This window comes from Artemia sp. Qi Xiang Cuo, chromosome 17, assembly GCF_049724085.1.
Source record: "Artemia sp. Qi Xiang Cuo chromosome 17, ASM4972408v1, whole genome shotgun sequence".
NCBI classification, from domain to species: Eukaryota; Metazoa; Arthropoda; class Branchiopoda; order Anostraca; family Artemiidae; genus Artemia; species Artemia sp. Qi Xiang Cuo.
Window position 1 is genome coordinate 2085425 of NC_142810.1, and position 17557 is coordinate 2102981.

The following is a 17557-nucleotide window of genomic DNA, read 5'->3' on the forward strand; positions in this document are numbered from 1 at the left end:
TAGTAAGTCACATTTTATTTACTATTAAAGAATGAAGCGTAGTTGTCTATATATTTGTCGCTTGATTCAGAAAAAGAAATAGTAGATGGGACGAATGAGTTTTGATATTTTTTAAGTTGCATCTCTACTTTGTATAGCAAGTATGTACTATTTATCTATAGTTAGAATTTATTGTTTATTTCTCTTATTTACATATTATAATTTCTAAACCGATTTTTAAATTACACTAAATTTAAGTGTATTACCGAGTTGTGGGCGGGGTTGACATCTGCAGAGTGAGTTACATTGCAGCGGAATCTACCTGCTATTTACTCAAAACTTTTGTCATAAAGAGTGTCTCAGGAACAAGACTGGCCAAACTTACTCGGACCTTACAAGGTTTCTAACACTTCGGGGTCATTCTTCTGACCTATAAACTATTTGTTGTGAACTTGAGAAAGACAAAACTGAAAAAAATTTCTTTTCAGCTTGGCCAATGGGAGGACCTAGATTTCAAATAACAATATTAAATTCAGCCATTTGATTGCAGAAAATAAGGAACCGGAGTAGTAAAAAATTTTGTTTTGTGTAAGGACCACATTTTAAAAGTAACAGTGGAAAACTTAAGCTGCTGGAGCCCAGACAGACCAACCTGACGCATCTCAGCATTTCCCTACCATTATCTCTTTCTCTTTCCCTTTCATTTTCCTAACTGTTTTAAACTCCAGTTGTTAGCATCATTTAGCTGATTCTTGTCGGCTTAAAAAACAAACTGGGCTCCTTGAGTATTAAGAGAGTCTTAAAAGATTGTTTCAAATAAAAACTTCACGCTTTATTCAACTGATTCATTTTGACATAAACAAGTTTGATCCACTTTTACTAATAAATAACGAAGTTGAGATATTTTTTCTCCTTTAGCCCCATAGCTCAAAACATAGATTTTGGCCTAATAAAAATATGCTTTCTCTCTCAGCCAGATTTTTTTTTCGCCCAGGACTTTAAAAATGGCTCTATTAAAAACGTGTCTAAACATAAGTTGTAGGTATATCTCTTAAACATTTTAATAAATTCAAATGGATGGTGTATCCTTGTAATAAGGGAGCAGAATCGAATTTTCTGCTTTTGAAAAAGTCCTTCCTATTTTTACCACCTTAGTCCAGTTTTGGTCATTAACGAACTCGATAAAGATTTTCTTCCTTTATATTTTTAAGAATTTTAGTAAAATCCGCACAAAATAACACCACTATTGTGTTCATAAGAAGTTGGAATCTATTTGTGTAATATAAGCTTTGGAATTTAAAATGGCTTGCAGTTGCAGGGACAAAAGATGAAAAGAATTCATACATTTTTTCTCTAAATTTGCACCATAATATGTAATTTAATATATATTATTTCTTCTAGTTATATCTGAAAACAAACGCTAAAATCATTACTTCTGTGGATTACTTTTATTTCGTAACAACGTTGAATATTGATCAAAAACCGGTTATTGCCCCTTTTTAACTTACTTATAGATTTATGAAGATGATGTTGTGATATTAAAATATGTCAAAGATAATTACTGGACTATATAATTACTATTGATCTAATTAATATTTTTTATTATATCGTGCCTTGATTATTTTTTTCTAATGATTTTACATTGCGTAAAATGTTAAGGTTTTTAAAATTTTCGAAAATGAAGAAACATTAGCGTCCCATCATTTGAAAAAATTTACCACACCTATTACATGACTAGTTTTAGCTTCTCCTTGTGTTAAGTTACATCGATAGTAAAACCGGCTTTAACGCACCTATTTTAAACGAAATTCTAGATGAAGAGCAGATATCCCACTTTTCCCTCCTAACACGACTGCTCCTCCTAAATCAAGGCTCTGCATCCATGTCTTCTTTGGTGAGTATACACTAATTCATGTATATATAACTTATTATCAAAGTAAATCAAGCTGCCAACAAAATTGTTAGCGGTTTTTAGTAAACATAGGCTTGAAACTATGTTACCTATAATCCACCAAAAATAGATGGCGTAATATACAGAATATCTGTTTTTAGTTTGTGAACTAAAAATATTTACAAATTCTGACTGTTATTTTCCTTTACAGTTGTGCTCAGGGTTGCCACCGTCCGGGATTAATCTGGGTTTTCCGGGATTTTTTGTCCGGGCTTTTCGGGATTACTTGTAAGAAAACCTGGATTTTTTGCTAAAAACTGGGATTTTTTCTAAAAAACCGGGATTTATTGATTAAAAAGAGATTTTCAACAATTTTTGCTGATAGTCTACTATTTTTTTCTGTACGGTATCACGAATATTCTCGGATTTTGTTTGTTCCGTCTCGATTTGCACTATTACACTATGGCAACGACTTTTTCGCTCGGGATTTGACTTTTGAAAATTTGACTCTAATGTAACGACGAGCGGTGAATTCAAAACAAAATCATTCGCTTGAGTTCTTGACATCATTTTATGAGTCTCGAATGTATTCCGAAATCTAGAGCAGCGGAAGCGATAAATAGCAACGGAAAACTTGTTATGCTCAGTTCCAGTGTCTTTTACTTCGGTGATTTGCTGATGAGACTTCACGAAAAATTAGTTTTATAGTCATGACCAAATGATCTGCCAGTATTCTATGATTTCCTTAGGCTGTAATAAGTTTCAATAGTTTAGGTTCAATATATGTAGTCGTACATTTGTGCTGTTTAAAGAACGTACTCAATTGGTTCAGAAGATCGCTATCAGCGTATTCCCCAAATTTTTGTCTAATATTTTTAGACACTTTCATGTGCATGATATTCCACTCAGTATTTAAGTTCCAAACTTTGAAGATCGCAGATGAGTATGCAGATAAACGAAGAAAAATTGAAAACGTTTATCTGGATTACTTTCTTTAAGAAGACTTAGTGTTTATACTTTTGCTAACCGAGTGTATTTTATTTACTGAAGCTCATTTGTCCAATTTCTTGGGGTCGTAATTTGAGGTGTGATTACCGAAATGATTTCTGAACCGTACTAGTAAATATCTGAAAAACTAGTTATTTTTTTAGTTGCTTGCTTTACTTAGTGCTTTTTACTAATAACTCCGTAGTAACAGTTTTTCTGATTGTTGCTACAGTTTTCTCTTCAAATACCCAGTTTAATACTAAGAAAGTTGGATTCTAAATACCCAGATTCAGGAAAAAGGGGTCTGTTTTTCTTCCGGATTCTTTCGTGTGAAAGCAGCTGATTCTTTTTTTTATACACTTAAGTATCCGTGGACTGAATGTTTGAGTGATATCGCATCGATTTTTCTCTGATTTTTGGACGTTCGGATTCCAGGTTTTCTGGGTATTGAAGTCGGGCCTTGAGATTTCTAAAGGATGCTCTTGAAATATAAATGATGGTTCTGCTACCCGCTTCTTGATTGGCGAGACTTTTGCTAAACAGAAAATTAGGTATGGTAAAAGGGAAAGGGACGTGTGAAGACATGACAAAAGGCAACTTTTACCACTTGCCAAGCCATATTGAATATTAGCACGTCCAGACTATATATCTTGTGGAAAATGGGACGGAAATATGGAAGTGTAGACAGGTCTTCCAGAAAAAATGCCAGAAGAAGGAGCCAATTAGACACGATAAGTGATAAACAAAAATAGTTGTCTAAGATGATTTTGAATAAAAAAAAACGTAAATTGTCTAACTAGGGCTCTACATATGTTAACTATAGGTTTTGGCTCAGAAAAACAGATTTGATGAATATGGCTGATAAATTTGTACAGATATTTTTGTAAAAAAACCAAGTTTTTGAAAAAACCGCCTAGTCGGGTTGACTATTCCGTTTCCATTTTTTCGTCCCTTTTTTCTTGAGAAAGGCTAGTCTAGACGCTTCCCAGCCCCTTCTAATTATCTTTTATGTTAAAATTCTAGTTTAGTTACTTCTTGCTATTTTGGAAAGTTGTTAGGTTAGGAAAATAAAACTTTTAGGAAAAGGTCTACAGATTAAAGTATGGGTAAATTTTCCGCAGTTCATATTATTGACTTACGAATGACTGAACATACTACTCAATGACTTTTTTATGCTCTACAAATATGATAATCATTTTTGTCAGAAATGAATTTTACCCCCACCCCTATATATACCAATTCAGGGAATATATTTGCACTTTCAGGGGTGGGGGGTAAAGTTTAAACTTACCTCTCATTTGCATCATAAATAAACTTTACCCCACCCCCTAATATGCAAATATATACCCTGAATTGGTATATATAGGGGTGGGGGTAAAATTCATTTCCGACAAAAATGACTGTTATATTTGGAAAGAGCATAAAAAAGGCATCAAGTAGTATATCTACTTTATTCATAAGTCAATAATAAGAACCAAAAAATTACCAAAGTATGTCCTGGGAAGGTATATTGAAGTACCCACCTCCATTCCTTCTCTCGTTAATGGGCAGTGACCTTAGATGATCTTTAAAAATTGTTGTATTATGGAAGTGAAGCCTTGCAAAAACAATCTTCTGCTTAAATGAAGTAAAAAAAATTTGTTTTCACCTTGACAACTTTGCTCAATCCCAATTTATGAAATTTTAAAGATATGCAAATGCATTTCCTAAATAAAAAAAAAAAAAAAAAAAAAATATTGATCTAAATTAAAATTCTAATCAAATTACAGGATTTGGACTTTCAGAGCTAACACCAGAAAAAAAAAGAAACTGGTACCTGAAAATTAAGGTAAAATGTTGTTTTGTCAATATTTCAATAGGTTAAGTTGGCAAATTTTTAAGACTTGGGAATCAGAAGATGGCTAAGATGGAAGCTTGGCAATACCTTCCCAGAGCATGTTTTTTGCCCTGAATTTACTACTGAAAGTTTCATTTTTCCAACCTAACCCCTTTCCAAGATAGGAAAAAGTAGCTAAACTAGAATTTTACCCTGAAATTGTCAAGGGATTTGAAACATTCACTTACTTCAAAGTCCAGGTAAGTTGAATAAAACACTAAGGAAAACCACTTAAAATGACACCGAAAGTAGATATATAATTAGAAAATATCACACAATAGGCCCTATGTCGGAAAATGTCCGTTGACCATGGTTGCAGCAGCAGCTGCAACCTAGTAAAGAGCAAACCACAGCCCATATTAATCAAAAGTTGAAAAATGCGTTTTCAAAAAAACTGTCTAAAGAGAAAAAATTGCCATCTGATGCTGAATCAGGGATGGTAACTATTGTTTTGGTTAATCTTAGAAGTAAAAGTTTATTGCAAAAAGAAATTTATGGTAATTTCGAAAAGAGCCGGAAACCCCTTGAAAATGATGTCAAATCAAAATAAAAAGTGCACCATTGGAATCAGCATGTTACAAAACATTTTTTAGGATAATTACAGTCCCCCACCTTGAACACCAAGGAAAATGACTTTTTTGCATGGGTAGCACTGATCTGTCTCCCTTTTTTCTTTTTTTCTAGCAGGGCTAGGGGATGGCCAGATCATCATAGAGAGATTCATAATAGCCCATTCGAAAGGGAATTAAATTTTTAAGTGCCCTTTTTAAGTAACTAAAAAGATTGGAGGGCAAATAGCCCCCCCGCCCTGCAGGCCCCCTCCCCCACAACTCGTCCTAAAAAATTTTTGAGATAGCAATTTTAACATAGTTCAAAGGTCTAATATATATGGTTTTGATGATGATATGACCCTTCATAGTCCCTGGGGAAGGGCTGTATGTGGTATCCCGGCTAATCGATATCGTATGTATCGGTATTGTGCATACTGGTATCGCATGTATCGTCTGTTGTTTTTTTTCAGTCATTTTCTAGGCTCAGTTTTTTAAGCATTTCCCTGTAAGGTATCATGGTTGCAGCGTTAGCTGCAACCTAGTAAAGAGCAAGCCACAGCCCATAGTAACCAAAAGTTAAAAAATGCGTTTTGAAAAAAACTGCCTGGTGAAAAAAAATTCACATCTGACACTGACTCAGGAGTGTAAATTATTATCTTGGTTCGTCTAAAAAATACAAGTATATTGCGAAAAGAATTTTATGGTGATTTTGACAAAAAGCCTCCCGACCTTTGAAAATGGCGTCAGTACCCTCCTTGAACAAAACAGAAAATCAGTTTTTTCATCGGTATCACTGGTCTGTCTCCCGTTTTTTTTCGTTTTTTTTCAACAGGCGTAGCGTTGAAACCAAAACATCATAGGGAGATGCTTACATTTTAAACCTATTACTCATATCTACGTGCTTTTTGTCAATTTTACAATCCAAAAGTGCCATATAGCACTAAAAACGGAACTTTTGGTACCACTTCTTAATTGGAAGAGTTTGGAAGCATAAAATGGTACCATTGAAATAGTTTTGGTCCAAAGCCCCTAACTGGAGGTTTATTATATCCCTCACATATACTCCCCCTCCAGACCCTCTTAGTAAGTTTCATAAGTCGCCTACTCATCTTAAAAGTAAAAGATTATTGCGAAGAAAAATTAACTAAAAACAAAAACTTTTCAACTGAAAATCTACCAAAAACTAAGCTTGAATGATCAACAGTTTTAAATTGCACCTTTAAACTTCACTCTGCGATGAAGCCTGTGTGCTAGTTTTAACGGCGGTAATTGAGGGGAAAAGATGTTTTTGCCTACTTAGTTTTTTGCTCCTGCCTAGGTTTTGAAAAACACCTTTTTTTGGTCATTTCATTGGAAAGATATTTTTTTAATTAAAAAAAAAAATGGGAGAAACAACCGAAAGTGCACTTTATGGGAATGTGCTATCAAGTCAAATTTATAAAAAATGATTAGGTATATATATAAGCTTTTAAATGAACCCTTAAATAGCTCTCTTTTGTTACAGTAGCCTTCTAGTTTCTGCTAGTCCGTAGGTGATTTACAAAGCCCTGTCTTCATTATGGCTTTTTCAGGGGAAGCCGGCCGAGTAAAAACAGTTTTTTGTTCATCGAAAAATAAACGTTCCTGAAAAATATGTGTTTTTTTGTGAAGTATGGATGATGAACTTCATGTTATAGACTGAAAGTTTTTCGTAGCTGTCAAGGTTGTTTTCAGTATTTTCAATAGGTGTCTTATCTCCCCTATATTGTTTATAATTAGAAAATAAATTAAAATTTTTTTAAAACTTAAAATTTATAGGCCAATAAAAAATTAAAACGACCATACAAAATTCCGTATAAATAAAAACGATCATGGCAACGTTGTTTCTACATTAAATTTTAATAAAAAAACGAACAAAGATTAGCTTAAAAAACAAAGTTTTTCCAAGGGAAGTAAAGAGAAAAGTTGAACCTTAAAACGAAAAAAAATTTTTACTTCACAGCCCATCTAACATATATATAAAAAAAAACTAGTACAAATAAACCAACTAATTTTGTTTCCCTATGCTTTTAGGATGAAACAAAACTAGTGCTTTACTGAAAACACAAAATATGACCTCCTTCTCTCAATGTAAAAGTCTAAAACCTACTGCGTCATTGGCGCTTTACTGAAAACCAATTTTATGACAAATATTTTCTTTTGTATTTAATATTGAAAATAAACATTAAAATTATAGTAACATTTTGAACTGATGAGCTTTCAGCAATTAATATCATTATACATCAAATATTTAGTTTAATTTATTAGCTCTTTTTACATCCAATATTCAGTTCAATTTACAAGCTCTTTTTAAAGTTGTTAAAGACGAATAGTTTCACTACAAACAAGTGTTTGGATACTGCCTCCTTTCCTAACTGTAAATAAAAACCAAAAGCCTACTGCGTCATTGGCGCTTAACTGAAAAATATATTACATTACAAATATTTTCTTTTCCAGTTCTTACAGCATTGAAAATAAAAATACAATTATAGTGAAATAAATTATTGAACCGGTTGATTTTTCAACAATTAATATCATTATACATCGAATATTCAATTTGATGTTGTTTATACTTTCCAAGACTGTTCAAGACGCATACAGTTTTCAGTAAAGCGCCAATGACGCAGTAGGTTTTAGACTTTTGCAGTGAGAGAAGGAGGTCATACCCAAACTCTTGTTTGTGATGATTTTTGTTCTTTTCAAGCTTGATTTGCATATTCAATTTAAGTTTCACTCGTTTTAAAATTTATTTATTAATTTACATTAATATCTATTGTATGTTTGTTTGCAATCATTGCTTGTTTAAGTTTTGTTCGTTTTAAGTTTAATTTGTACTTCAATAGGAAAATATTTTTTCGTCTTAAGCTTGATTTTCATATTCAATCTAAGCATTACTCGCTTTAAGATCTATTCGTTCATTTATATTATTACTTGTTGTAGGTTTTTGCTGTGATTGTTTATTCAATTTCTGTTCGTTTTGGGTTTCATTTATTCTTAATAGTAATTTCTAGTCGTTTTGAGTTTGAATTTTAAAAGGTATTTGTATCTCCTGAGCTTAATTTTAAAATTGCCTTTAATTTTATTTTTAAAACTTATTTTTAGGAAAGTTTTTTTTAATTCAATTTTTCTCTTTTTTGATTGAAAAAAATTACAAGTTTTTAAAAATTCTTTATCTCCAAATAAAACTTAAAAAAAGAATATATTCATCAAAGTATTAAAATTTATATCAAAGTAACAATATCAAAGTGAAAAAATGGGTTTCTGTTAACCGCGGAGTTTTTATTATCTGATGTTTGAACTATTTTTAACAAAATTGCTATCTCAAAATTTTTATCGGATGGTTTTGGGGAAAAAGGGCGTGGGGGGACTAGATTAAGCTTCGTTCTCTTTTGACTCTTTAAAAGTGAACTAGAACTTTCTATTTTCAATCAAATGAGCCCTCTCTGAAGTTTATACGAGCATCCCTTCTATAAGAACCATACATATCCCCAAGTATAACTTAAAACGCCTATCCCTGGACCCTGGGGGGTTATGTTGACCCTGGAGTTTTAATATCTGATGGTTGAACTATTTTTAACAAAACGGTCACCTGAAATTTTTATCGGATGGGTTTATCCATCCAATACACCCAAAGGCGTGGAGGGCGGGAGAGGCTATTTGACCTCCGATCTTTTTTTACTCTGAGGAAATGAACTACCACTTTTCATTTTTATTCAAATGAACCCTCTCTGAAGTTTATACGAGCATACCTTCCATAAGAACCATATATGCCCCAAGCTCAATCCTTACACCGCCGGCCCCGGTCCTGGGGGGGGGGAGTTGTGGTGAAGCAGGAGTTTTTCTTATCTGACCTTTGAACTATTTTTAACCAAATGACCATACGTAAAGGAGTTTTTGTTATATGATCTTTAAACTATTTTTTAACAAAATGGCTACCTCAAATTTTGTATCAGATGTATTTGGGGAAAAAGGGCTTGGGGGCCAGTTACCCTCTGATCACTTTTGACTCTTAAAAAGGGCACTAGAACACTCGATTTCCAATCGAATGAGCCCCCTTTGAAGATTATACAACGACGCCTTCTATATGAAGTCCCTCTGGTAAAAAAATAAATGGAGTGTGGGGGCAGGCTAGCTGCCCTCCAATTACTTTCGACTTTTAAAAAGTGAGTTATAACTTTTAATTTCTTATCAAGTGAGCACTCTATGAAGTTTATACGAGTATTCCTTCCATAACAACCATATATGTCCCCAGGGCATAACTTTCAAAGACTACCCCCTGGCCTTGGGGGGTTGTGTCGATACCGGAGTTTTTTGTTATCAGAAATTTCAAATGAGATAATTTCTTAAACCACATTGGCGTGACATAACATAAAGAAAGAAAAACGAGAAAAAATGGGATTTTTAAAGTCCAAATGAAAGTACTAAAAAAACACAACAAAGCGAATATTTCGAGAGGACAAACGCCTCTCTTCTTCAGCGCGAAACTAAAAAATGTATCCAAGGAAAGTGCCGAAGAAAAAAACAAACGCGGAAAGTCAATGTTAAAAGAACCAAAAAACCAAAGAAAAACCAGAAACTTAAAAGATGAATAACATCTATTAAAAAACAGAAAATGTAAGAATTAAAACCTAATACCTAACAATCATAAAAGCGAGTCATTCGCCAATATCCATGATTTGCACAAAATCCAAAAAATTATGAACTGCAATCGATGGATACTAGCAAACAACTGAGAAATAAAAGAAAACAATTCATTCACTCAAAAACAAAAACGAACCAGCAACTAAATAAGTTGGAGAACTATGTCATCTGATTTCGGATTTTAATTATTGTATTTCTTGCAGACACCCTTTGAGACCTAAGGGGTTGTTCACGTGTTTGATTATATGACCGGGAAAGTGGTTCAAGGTTTATGTCACGGATTACTAAAGTATCGGCTTCTCTTTTGAGAAAACCGAAATATGACTCGTTTATTCTTAAATCACCGGAATCTCTGTTTAAAGCTAGGCCTAAATGTTGGTATTTATAAATTTCAACAGCTTCTCTATATTACTCGACAATACCTTGGTCCTACTAAATTAGGCCACCTTAATTAAACAAAATAGTGTGGTTTGTGTTTTCAAAAGTTGGCTATGGATCAGCGGAGTCAACTTTTTCTGTTTTTTTTCGCTTTTTAAGTGTATTATTAATTGAACTAGAGTGCTGAGTAAATCTATCCGTGAGTCGCTGATCAGTTCTTCCGATATACCAAAAAATACACGAACAAGGAATTCTGTAGACACCGGAGTTTTCACCTATTGGGATAGGGTCTTTACCTTGATAAATTGGGACCTGATAGTTTTTCAGGGTCTATAAAAAGTGTAAATGGTTATTTTTTTTTAGATTTTTTGAAATGTGGTCGGAAACCAATTTTAGTCGGGGAGCCAAAGTTGAAAAAGTCGTCAAATAACGGTTTGTAAAAAACATTTTGGTACATGAGTTCTGACTTTTGGAAACGATATTTTCGGACATGCTGATTCTATTTATTTCGGGAATTGCGACCGCCAAAGTGCGCTTCATAGTTTAATATGAGGTCAAAGTTTCGACTCGATCATCTATGATAAAAATTTAAAACTTAACTTGTTCATTGCTAAGTAGATGATACTGCATCGTTCTCGTGGCTTTGTTAAGGTTATGTTTACTGCCATGTGCCAAGCTGGTGCAAATTGATGGTTAAAAAGTTGAAAAAGCTAATTAACTCTATTATTTGATCCCCAAAGGTTTGTCTTTACCAGTATTTCACTTTTTATTGTTTCGCCTCGTCTTTCAGGAATCCTTGGTATATAAGTTTATAATGCATAGGCTAAAAATCTTATCTGTTTTTGGGTCAAAGGATGGTTAGAGGCTTACTTAAGTGGTTTAAAAGTAGGGTAAAGGTGCAGATTAGTCCCCCCTGATAAAAGAAACTTATTTCTTACTCTTATTCAGTAAATTGCAGGGGTGTCCACAGGAGGCGTTTTACGAGGAGCTTGTCTCTTTTGTGATATAGCCTTTGTTTTACAGTTTTTTTTAAATAATATTCAATCAAATGAGTTACACTCTGAATATAGTTTTCTTTCTTCTCTTTCCTTTTTTGTGTGTCAAGAGTCTCACTATTTACCATTGCTCCTCAAGTAACTAGCTTTATAGCGCATCCAGACTATCCCCTTTCTGAAAAAATGGGATTGAAATCCGGAAAAAGGAATAGCCCTCCAGACTTGGCGGTTTAAAAAAAAATATTGGTACAAGTTTATCAGCCATCCTTATCAAATCTGTTTTTCTTAGCCGAAACCTTTAGAAAAAAATTTTAGAGCCTCAGTTAGACAATTTACCTTTTTTCTATTTTAAACTACATCAGACGACTATTTTTATTTATTACTTATCATGTTTAATCGTCTCCTTTTTCTGGCATTTTTTCCAGAAAAGCTGTCCACACTACAGTCTTCCGTCCTATTTTCCATTTTCTGACCCTCTGATCCTTCCTGCCCAGAGAACGGAAAAATGGGATGGAAGACCTGTCTACATTTCTAGATTTTCCGTCCCATTTTTTCAGAAACCAGATAGTCTGGACGTGTTATTAGTTGGCAAAACAAAATTTTAGGCTAGGTGGAAGAAGGTGTGGTGGTACCTTCTTTTTGGTCAATACTATGCCGCAATGCCCAATACTATGCCACAAAGTTGTATTATTTAGGGTGGACTCAAACGGGTTGAGACTCAGGCCTCCATGGCCCATTGCCTCCAGAATGGAACATTAAGAATTGTCATTTTCCATCTTTTGAGGGACCATTACTGAATATGAGTATGCTTTACAGAGTCGAAAAAATTGAAATTATCACTAAGAAGTGTCTTTTTTCTTCCAGTTTGGACTTCTTATCACTGCTGGGGGGGGGGACATTAATTACTGTCTGGTTTGAAGATTTTTTTCACCAGGTCTTTCCACTACTTATAGGGTCCTATTATAGACTATAATAGTCTGTAGATAAAGGAAATGGATCGGTTATATATCATTAAGAACTTATTGAATTTTTTTTTCTAAGGTTACAATTAGTACCGTACAAATTTTCTTCTCTATTTTGCAGTATAGTTTGTTATCATTTGCCCTACAACACTTCTATGCTCTCTCTAGCCCCCCCCCCAAAAAAAAAAATATATTATGCAAAGTGTTTAATCTGCCAAAACCGATGTGTCAAACCGATGGGAAAGGACACCTTCACACTGTTAGTGGTATAAAACGTGTCCGAGAGATTCTATTGACCAGATGCAAGTGCAATGCTAAGTACAATGCTCTAAGAAAGGACTGTCAGCAACCAAACTTCTTATAAACAAGGCTGGTTTGGCATAGAACTTGTAGACAGAAAGTTTTTCTTGTGATCTCCATGGAGGTCTTCAGGAAGCAAATATGCCAGCTACACGTGCAAGACTCACTAGAATATTGGCAACAGAAGTGAGTTACTCATATGCTGACTGGTGCATCATTTGTGGCAAAAAGGGAAGTACTAAGCGTAAAAGTGAGAATGTTCTTGCAATTAAAACGATAGAAAGGTAACAGAAGTTATCACAGCATGCTGAAAGACTTTTACGAGAAATGCCTGCTGTGTTTGCAATGTCCAAAGACAAAAATTTGATTCAGTTGAGTGCAAAATACCACCAAAAATGCATGCTTAGCTTCTTTAAAAAGAAGACTGAGGAAGAGACTAACTTTTTTGCCAGAGAGGCTATTGCAAAAAGTGTGGTGGATGAAATTGAGACACGTCTTAAGGAAGGAAGGATATACTCGCTTAGGGAGCTAAGGCAGAAATTAAGCAGTGGACTAGCTAGTTCAGGTCTGGCAGTAAAGGCCCATAATGTTAGGATGCTGAGAAAGCAATTGAGTGTGAAGTATGGCAGAGCACTAGAATTGAGCTGATCTGATAATTTTTATAGAAGGGCTGTCTTACCTAGATTCTAAGGCCTGCTCTTTGCCAGTGTTTGATGTCAATTCGAAGCTATCTCTCATTCTGGACTTAATGCCGCTCTTAAGGACTATGACTCCGTCAAGGGGTGAGACATTAACTGACTTTTTAAAAAGGTTGACGTGCGAGGTTTTTAGTCAGCTCCCGGAAAATCTATGCCAACTGCATGTGGTTTCTGACCGCAATGATGGAATTTATGGACTGAAGGACCCAACCGGCTCACCAGTGTGCTTAAAAGACAGTAGTGGCTACCATAGATGAAGGGGTGAGCAGAGTTTGAAGGTCAGTACCACATATAGCAACAGCATCAAACTCGGTGATTCCTGGCAATCAATTCTTAAAAGTTCTTTCTGCAAAGCTAACTTGGTGACTTTTATTTATGAGTTTTGGAGCAATGTTGGAAGTAAAAGTAAGAACTTTGATATTGTACTTGCTGGAGGTTTCCATGATCGTCGACATGTTCGGATATTACCTAGAAAAGGATCCCTGGAACCTTTGCCTCCTCTTAGTCTTGAGCTTGCAAGCACACATGAAGAAGCAGACATGCGTGTAGGAGTCCATGTCGCTTCCAGCTTTAGGAATAGAAGTTCTTCTGTCATTATTCGAGCCAATGACACAGATATTCTGGTGATACTGTTGCAACACTCCTCTATGCTGTTAGATACGAAAGAGAACAAAAAGAAGGAGCTAGTCCTCCAATTTCCTGACAGAATTTTCCCTGTGCACGAGCTAGCTATTTCTCTTCCACGGGACTTTATTGTCAGCATTGGACTTCTACACTGCCTTAGTGACACTGACACGACGAGCTTTGCATATTCTGTGGAGAAGAAGACATTTGTGAAAGCAGCTTTGAAATTTGATCTTGTTAGTTACATGGAGAAACTGACGAGAAATGTCAAGATTGACCTCGTCAATATATCAAATTATATTGAGGAAGTGACGGAGGTGGCAAGAAAAGTAACAGTCGCAGCCTAAGGAAAGAATCCTACTGACTTTAACTCCTTGAATGACTTTCGAGTGCACTTATTCCATAGGAAAAAATCGTTAAAAAATCTTCCGCCCACTGAAAACAGCTTTAAATATCACATCCTTAGAGTTGCATATCAGTGGAGAATCGTTTTACAGGCTATCGAGTCTGAACCAATAGTTTCAGAGCCCCTAAATTTCGGATGGATATGCGGTGATGCTTTCGGGGCTTTTCCTCTGACAAATTCATTGTCGCAGTGGCCGATTTCTATAAGACGTATCGCATTTCATTGCAAGTGTAGAAATATGTGTAATTGAAATTGCTCCTGTGCTGGAATCCGCAAGTGCGACTTGCTTTGTGCTTGTGCTAGATCATGCGATCTTTTTGAAAGTAACGACGAGTTTGACCTATTAATAACTTAAAAAACATTGCTAAACATATTTAAATTATGTATATTCGACCAATTGTATGTTAATAAAATTGTAAAAAGCAAAAGCTTGTAAAAGCAGTGTGAAGCACATTGAAGCTGTTGTGCTTGGAACAGTATTATTTATTTTCTTTTCTAGTATGATAAATTAACGATCGCCTAATGTTTTGGCTAGATATGAAAGAGACAACTACAATATTCTAGTATAAAGCTGGACTTTGTCTGAGTGAAATAGAAAATCAACGAACTTAGTTACAAAAAACCACCAAGCGCACCTTTGGCGCTTATATTCCCGATATATTCGTAATCAGCATGGTCGATTTAATCTAAAACCTCTCTCAAATAACTTGTCCCCCTCAGATTGCTATTTTGTCAGATTTTAAACTTTGGCTCCCCGACTATTTAACGCATGGGAGACCAAGATAAACCGAATTTTCCCTTTGATTTGTGTTTTCTGTGTAACTATCTAATAATCTTTTAATGCGTTTTGCAATTACAGAATCTATTAAACTAATTGGATAACCATTACCAAATAAAATATCTCTAAGGTGGTTGAGCTCTAAATGCAAGAAGCGTGTTGAACAAACTTTCAATGCTCTATCAACTAGAGAGGTGACAACTCCTCTTTTCAAGCAGGAGAATGATTAGAGGAATAATTTAAGTAACGGTCATTATGTGTGAGTTTTCTATAGACACCAAACTCGAAACATGTATCATTTCGGTGCATCAGAACATCTAAGGAAGGAAGACGCCTCTCTACCTCTGATTCCTGAGTAAATTTAAGTTTTAGATCCAAGGAGTTGAGCAAGTTAAGAAAAGAACCCAGAGACTTGTCACCATGCTCCCACAAATAAAAAATATCTTTAAAACAAACCCAAAATTCAGGTTTACAAAAACTTTGCGAAATAGCCCTTTCTTCAAGGTCATCCATGAAGATATCAGCCTGTATTGGAGAAAGGGGGGCACCCATTAAAAGCCCATATTTCTGTCTATAAAAAATGCCTCTATAATGGAAGTAAGAAGAAGTTCTGTTACAAAGGGCTGTAAGTGAAAAAAGTGTTTGATTCGAAAGAGTAGATTTTTCTGATATAGATGGGTTAGGTTTAAGTTTATGCTCCAAAATCAGTTCGGCCTTTTGGGGATCACAATTGGTATACACTGAATCCGCATCAAAACTGCCAATTCTTGTATTTGATTTAACCGAAACTTGCTTTACCTTGGAAACGAAATCAGCGGAATTTTTAATATAGGTTTTAGAGCCTGAATAAGTGGGCGACATACAACTGATAAGAATTTCCCTATTTTTGCTGTAGGAGAATTAAAAGAAATAACAATGGGTCGAAGTGGATTACCGGGCTTATGAACTTTAGGAAGACCATAAAAGCGAGGGGACGTGCACCCGCGGGGGTAAAACCTTTTGTACAATTGATCTATGATTTCACCATTTCCTTTTAGATAAGAAAGCTCTTTTCGGACTTCCTGGACAAATTTTTCTGTGGGATCGGTAGCTAGTTGTTCGTATGTGTTAGAATCATTTAAAATTTCTCTGACTTTTTTGTCGTAATCATCTGAATCTAATACAACAATAGTATTGCCTTTATCGGTTTTCGTAATAATCCTGGAATGATCTTTATGCAGAGCGTGTAAGACCAATATTTTTTAAAACTAATTTAACAAAAAAATTTCTATCTCAAAATGTTTATCTGATGCATTTAGGGTATGAAGGAGGGGTGGGCTAGTTGCCCTCCGATCTATTTTGACACAAAAGTGAACTAAAAATTTAAATTTCAAATCAAATTAGCCTTATCCGAAATTTAAAATCCCTTCCATTTGAACTATATATGCCCCTAGAGCATTACTTATAACACCTGCCACCGGGCCCTGGTGGGTTCCGTCGACACAGGAATTTTTCTTATTTCACCTTTGAACTATTTTTAATGAAATGGCTATTATAAAAATTTCATCGGATGGGCTTGGGGAGAAAAGGGTGTGGGGGGGGGCTAGTTGCCCTCGGATATCTTTGGATTCTCAAAAATTGAACTAGAACTTTCCATTTCAAGTCAAATGAATCCTCTCTGAAGTTAAGACGAGCATCCCTTTCATGAGAACCATATAAGCCCCCAGCATAACACTTGCAACGCCTGTCCCCCGGGTTCTGTCTAATTTTTGAACAATTTCCAAAACACTGGCTATTTCACAACTTGTAGCAGACGGGTTTGGGGTAAAAAAGGTGGGGGGGGGGGCTAGCTTAACTCTCTTGACTCTTAAAAAGTGAACTAGAACTTTCAATTTCCAATCAATTGAGCCCTCTATGAAGTTTATACGAGCATCCCTTTCATAAGAACCATATATCCCCTTAGGGCATAACTTAGAACCCCTGTGCCCTGGGGGGTTCTATTGACATCGGATTTTTTCTTATCCAACCTTTGAACTATTTTTAACAAAATGTCTATCTCAAAATTTTCATCAGATGAATTTTGAAAAAGAAGCCGTGGGGGGGGCTAGCTGCCTTCGGATCTCCTTTGACCATTATAAAAGTGAGCTCGAACTTTCAATTAACAATCAAATGAGCCCTCTTGAAATTTTATAGGACCCTCCCTTTCATACGAACAATATATGCCCCAAGGCGTAACTTACAACGCCTGCCCCCGGGCCCTGGGGGGTTTCGACGACACCTGAGTTTTTGTTATCTGACTTTTGAGCAATTTTTAACTTTATGGCTATCTTAATATTTTTATTGGATGCATTTGGGGAAAAAGGCACGTGGGGGAGGGGTAGTTGCCCTCAAATCTCTTTTGCCTCTAAAAAACAGAACTAGAACTTTCAATTTTCAATCAAATGATCCATCTCTGAATTTTTTACGAGCATCTCTTCAATAAGATCCATATATT